The sequence below is a fragment of the Hibiscus syriacus genome, unplaced genomic scaffold (genome assembly GCF_006381635.1).
Source record: "Hibiscus syriacus cultivar Baekdansim isolate YM2019G1 unplaced genomic scaffold, ASM638163v2 tig00110462_pilon, whole genome shotgun sequence".
Taxonomy (NCBI): domain Eukaryota; kingdom Viridiplantae; phylum Streptophyta; class Magnoliopsida; order Malvales; family Malvaceae; genus Hibiscus; species Hibiscus syriacus.
The window spans coordinates 520,957-527,673 of NW_024062747.1; the positions used below are offsets into that span (position 1 = coordinate 520,957).

Here is a 6,717-nt window from a genome sequence, read left to right on the forward strand (position 1 = left end):
TCTATATTTTAAAATAAATTTTAAAATAGATTTAAATGATTTTAATTTTCCTGCAGACTTTTGAAGATATAAAACTATGTCTGCACCAAGAAGAGCTCGCGCAGACGTTTGAAGAGTTTCTGTCTTTTAAAAAACAAACGGTCTACGAAACCTAATATCTGTGTGCGGTCTACGCGGCACGAACATAAAAAATTTGAAGATGTTGCACAACCAAAACAAACTAAGTCTTAGAAATTGGAAGTATCAAGAGCGAAAAATAATTACTTTTCGACGATGAAGAGAGGTGAATTATAGAGTCAAAACTATGATTACAAGAAAAATGTTCATTTGTTCATTTTTTTAGCTCTGACCTTAGAGTTTATAGGGGGATTGTCTCATGAAAGGCGGACTAATATACAAATGTTACCGGATACATTAAAAGATATTTGATAAATTCGATTTAGCGCTAACGGAAATATCGAGTAATAATAATGTAATAGGTGGAAATCATGAAGAAATATTAAAAAATTTAACAACCGGCAAACTTAGTTTGTCGGTTTGTGTCGATACTTTATAAAAATATATTGATCAATTACAATATAACAGGTAAAAAATGACAAAATCGGTCTATAAATGACAAAACAGGTAAAGCGCTATCGGATATATTGAAAGTGTTGATACTTTATAAAAATGTATCGATCCATAACAATATAACAGGTAAAAAATGACAAAACCGGTCTATAAATGACAAAACATGTAAAGCGCTACAGGATATATTAAAAGTGTCGATACTTTATAAAAATGTATCAATCCATAACAATATAACAGGTAAAAAATGACAAAACCGGTCTATAAATGATAAAATAGGTAAAGCGCTACCGGATATATTGAAAGTGTCGATACTTTATAAAAATGTATCGATCCATAACAATATAACAGGTAAAAAAAATGACAAAATCGGTCTATAAATGACAAAACAAGTAAAGCGCTACCAGATATGTTGATAGTGTTGATACTTTATTATAAGTATCGACACTTTTGGAATTTAAAAGAGAAGAAGTTATAGCGCTAATAAAGTGTCGATACTTTATAAAAATGTATCGATCCATAACAATATAACAGGTAAAAATATGAAAAAACCGGTCTCGAAATGACAAAATCGGTAAAGAGCTACTAGATATGTTGAAAGTGTCGATACTTTATTATAAGTATCGACACTTTTGGAATTTAAAAGAAAAGAAGTTATAGCTCCAATAAAGTGTCGATACTTTATAAAAATGTATCGATCCATAACAATATAACAGGTAAAAATATGACAAAATCGGTCTCGAAATGATAAAACCGGTAGTAAAAAAATATGCTTGTGTGGTCATTTTTATTTCAAAATTTTTCATTTTTTTAATACAAAAAGTTGGATATTTTAAACAAAACCAAGTAAAATAATAACAAAAACTTTGCAGTAACAAAATAATAACATTGGGAAACTTATCATGTTATCAGTTTCTCAAAGAACAAAAATCCAGAAACAGGTAAATTTAAAATGTAACCGGTAAAAATATAACGGTTAATTAGCAAATAGGTTTACATTATGTATCGACACTATTTAAATATGTGTCGATATTTTTTCCCCAAAATGAAAGCATAACGAGGTGAACGCATAAAGTGTTGATGCATTTAAAATTGCATCAATCCCAAAAACATCAAAACCGATAATTATAATGTAATAGGTAAATTTACAATGTTATTTGTTTAGTTAGAAAATAAGTCAATATAAGTGCTACCTAATAAATTATTGTACTTAATAATATTTTTGGTTAAATGATATAATATAATCGATCTAAATTTTAACCGATCATTTATTTAACAGATCACACCATTTTTTAACCGTTTTTTAAACGCGACAAAGTAGAAGTTCCCAAATTCAAAAGGTATTAGATCTGATCCTTTAATGGCGGGACAGTACAATAACCTTTTTGAGCGTGAGTTAAGGCACATTTACTTAACTGACACATTTTGTCTGTAATATTCTTTTTTGAACACCCGTTGACTAATATTCTCGAAGTAGCACCCTTTGGCTGACGTGGCACAAAAGCGTATTCTCGGGGATGCGCTTTCACGGGATTCTGATGACTTGGATGCCACGTGTGGAAGGCGCATCCCCGGGGACGCGCCTTCCATTAAATGTCATAAATGCCCCCATCCGTTTTTCCCCAACTACCCCTCCTCCTCCCTTATATAAACTCCCTCAACCCTACCTCATTCTTCACACCAAAATTATCTTCTCCTCTCTTATATAACTTAAATTCTCTAACTATTTGAGTTTTAATTTTTTTATTAGTGGTAAGAAATTTATTTTTAAGTTAGTATTTTTTAAAATGTTTTATATTTTATAGTAATATAATTATATAAATATTATTTTTTATTAAAATAATATTTATATAATTATTATTTATTTAAATTTATTAATTAATTATATTTTGTGCTAATTATATTTTTTTGTCTACAGTTATAATGGAAAGTGAAATGTTGCTGCGATTAGATACTGACCATATCTCCAGACATTATAATATTTATTATAAAAAAATTAATTATTAATTTTAAAATATTATAATAATTCTACCTTCTAAGTAGAGAAAAAATGTTAAATTAAACAAATTAAAAGTAAGACTAAATTGATAAAATATGTAACTATTGAATATTAAATGTGTAATTATACTAATTTTTTTAACTTATGCATCAATATTTTCTTTAAATATTGATAACAAATGACTAGATTGATAACATTTAAATAATTAATTGATAAAATTAATAGATCGATAATAAAAAAATAGATATATAACAATACGTGTAATATTGTAATTTCATACATTTAAAAAATACATTCGATAATTCTTAAATTATAATCGAAACACTTTACATAACATATTAATTATTTATAATAATAATAAAAATAAAATCTTTATTATTAAAAGAAATACCAGCGTGGCATCTGACTCAGCAGAACCCAAATGGAAGGCGCGTCCCCGGGGATGCGCCTTCCACACGTGGCATCCGAGTCATCAGAATCCCGTGAAAACACGTCCCCGGAGATGCGTTTTTACGCCAATTGTACAATCAATACCGTCTGATTTAGAAGATATAAATAATGTGAGACAAGGCTCGAAGGAGAGAAAGAAAAAGCCTGATAAGGAGAAATGGTCCCTTCATCATCCTCGCATGACCTCTTTTACACGGACTTTTACACTCATAAAAAAATATAAATATAAGTATATTTTGTTGTTGAAAATTATGTGAGTTTGCCATAGGTCATATTAAGAGAATGTTAATTGCCCTAAAGGCATGAAATTTTGAATGTCTCGACACTCGAAAAAAGTGATTTAATGACAATGAGGTGTTGATGCAAGTAGACATTTGGAGGAGGTATAACATTAACATTTGGGTTGAGACGGTTATATATGATTCATCCTTTTTAATTTGGACAAAGAATCGTAACAAGTGGTTTCATCGTAAAATTCTATATGATTGATATCATCCTATTTAAAAGATCAATAGAGTGTGAAAGAAGGCTTAAGGGAAGAGAGAAAGAGTCGGAGAGGGAGAAAATGTCAATTTACCAGCCTTGCATGACTACTTATATACCAGCTTTTAATTTTGGTGTCAAGTCTAAGATGGCGATGATTATTCATAAGCTGATAATCATAAAAGATATTATTGTCAAATAATAGATTTTACTCTGGTAGAGCACGTTGGTTTGTCAAAGATCACGCCAATATTCTATTAATTACTAGGATGTAAAATTCCGAAGACTTTATAAAACTTTGGAGGTTTCAATTCTCGAAAGATGAAACTACCTCTTGATTAGTGATTAAGATATTTATATTATTTTATCTTGTATGGGTTCAAACACCAATATTTACTTTAAGATTGTTGAGATACATAAGGAAGCTGAGGGTGCTATCCATGTGCGAAGTATCAAGGTTGTTAGGAAACTTTTCTAGAAGCAGTAGTTTGTTAAAGTTTGTTATGAACCTGCTATAAGAAGCTAAGGCTAGGTGATGTATAACTCACGCTTAATGAAATATATTTTATGGTATTCTGTTTGTTTCAAGCTTTGCCTACTGCAATGCTTACCATGGTATCATTCGCCGTCGATTCTGGTACTTCCTGGTGCTTCCGTTTTTTATTCTTTCACTCACAACATGGTTCATGGAGCTAGTTCTGAGGGTACGACGACCTCCAGTGGTGAAACGATGGTTCACTCCAAGTTGTTCACTAACAAGAAGATTAGTATCGTTCTTGATGAACTCAACTTCTTGTTGAGGAAACATCAGATTCTTCTCGTTGTTTGTAATCACTGATTGGAGAAGCTGTTGCAGAGTATGCGACGGAGATTTAGTCAGTCGTATACAAATTTTTTACGAGTAAATCCACCACTACCATAAAGAATCTGGATTACCGGTTGAAAGCGGTTAAGAAATGAGAGCTGAGCATGCGTTCTTATATCTCGCAAGTCAAGGAAATCTGTGACACTTTGGCCGCGTATGGGAGTCTGGTGTTCAAGCACGAGAAGGTTCCTATAATCTTGAGTGGGTTACCAAATGAATACCATTCGTTCGTCGTTGTGGTTACCGTTAGCCGAGACCCTGTCACATTTGATGGCGTTGTGTCGAGTCTTCTTGATGTTGAGCTTTAGCAGCAAAGTTTTGACCGATTTTATGGCATGAGCATCAATATTAACGTTGCTCAAGCTTCTGCTCTAGAAGCTGTGAATCATTCTGGTGCAGTCAATATCTTTGGTTTTGCCTGGTGAATTGGCTAAACACACGGTCTCTGAAGGAACCAAAGCGGTTACCAAATTTACCAGTTCTTAGATCTATTCTTCTTCTTTTGATTTACTCTTAATTTGATATTGCAATTAGATTAGTATATTCGCTAAAAAAACGTCAAGGAACCTTGTAAAAGAGGATGAAGAGGAAAGAAATGAAGGTAAATAAGAAGAACGAAAGGAAGCATCAGCACTTTGGATTCAAGTGAACGGAATAAAGCATCGACACTTTCAATTCAAGTGAACGGGAGGAAGCATAAGCACTTTCGATTTAATTGTTCATCTTTTCATCAAGAAGATTGAATGTTAGAAATTAGTTGTAATTAGTTTTTTTTTCATCAAGCAGCATTTGAAGTGATTTGTGGAAAGATTTGAGTGCAAGTGTGTTCATGGTCAGAAGAGGAGAAGAAGAAGAAGCGGGGAGAATGTTGATATACATAAGGAAGATGAGGGTGCTATCCACGTGCGAAGTGTCAAGGCTGTTAGGAAACTATTCTAGAAGCAGTAGTTTGTTAAAGTTTATTATGAAATTGCTATAAGAAGCTAAGGCTAGGTGATGTATAACTCACGCTTAATGAAATATATTTTATGGTATTCTGTTTGTTTCAAGCTTTGCCTACTGCAATGCTTAACAAAGATTATAAATACCTTTCCACCTAATAAAGTAAATGTCCTAGTAGCTACTTGTGGTTGAACTTAGAAGCTGGGATATACCGATAGGGGTGTTGGAGGGTGCGGTTGCACCCTATAGAAAATTTAAATTTCCTTATATTTTAGGTATTTTTCTCGTATTTTATATGAATTATTTAATTTCATACTCCATGAGATTTTATAGTCTCACTCTCTTAAATTTTTAACACAAGTTTTTTTATATTTGTATCTCATTACACAAATTCCTGCGTCCCTTTCGCTTAGAAGTGGTAGTATTCCTTGTGGAAGATACATCTATTTGCTTTGTTTGAATATTAGAATCATAAAAATTATCTAATATTGGAGAAGGTTTGAAAAAATTGTCTGAGATTATATTTGTGTGATATTTCATGTTTTAATTATAAAGTGTTGGACTTAAAATCTTATTCTTCCTTCATCCATAGCTCAAATTCTGGATCCATGGGTAAAAGAAAAATGAAATTTCGAATGTTGGGCTTGGGCCTTAGAAGGAACCTAGGAGGGGACATATGTGAGCTAAACCCAATGGCTATTTTAATATATTTGTCAAATTTGGAGGGTAAAATCGAACCCACGAAGTAAACCCTAAACCCTAGATGACTTTTAGCCTATAAAAGAAAGCCAGCCGCTCCGTTGTTCCACTGTTATCTTTGTAATTTCTCAGATATATGCATAGACACTACTAATTTCCTCATCTTCTGTACTCTTTAATTTAGCTGTTTTTAGAGTTTAAATCGTTTAATTTGCTTACTTGGTAATGGGTTTCTTAGTGATGATCGAAACAGATGACGAGTCCGATCTTTTCCATTCTTTCAAATCGTGACGACAATTCGAGGCATTTGTCTGAAAGAAATCCTTTTTCCTTTTGTTTTGTCTTTCTTTTTAAAAAAACCCAGGAATTTCCTTCATTTTTAAATGTAATTCTCATACAGGCATGATGAGGATCAATTTATTCAAACATTATCTGATTATCATGATGATTTGAAACCTCCTACTCATTCTGAATGCCTGTAAAAAATCTTAGATTTCTCTCGCTCTCTCTCTCTCTCTCTCTCTCTCTTAGAAGAAAAAGTTTGTTATCAAAGCAATGTTTGATTTGGTTTAAATGTAATCACTTATATTTGCAAATTTTATATGAATTAATCCATAAGAAATGGATTTGAGCATGAATTCTGGGTTTTTTTGGATGTAAAAGGGTAAGCAGCGATGATTTAATAATGTTTTACCAAATGAGGATTTTACCT

At 31.9% G+C, this 6,717-nt stretch overlaps 2 non-coding genes across 2 annotated transcripts; both read left to right on the plus strand.

Annotated features, from left to right (window-relative positions):
* Positions 1-6,237: 6,237 nt before the first annotated feature.
* Positions 6,238-6,325, plus strand: LOC120127188. Its single transcript, XR_005516521.1, has one exon. It is a non-coding gene; the product is annotated as a small nucleolar RNA SNOR75 (small nucleolar RNA).
* Positions 6,326-6,402: 77 nt separating this feature from the next.
* On the plus strand, positions 6,403-6,477 carry LOC120127184. The gene has a single exon (XR_005516517.1). It is a non-coding gene; the product is annotated as a small nucleolar RNA Z105 (small nucleolar RNA).
* The last annotated feature ends 240 nt before the right edge of the window (positions 6,478-6,717 follow it).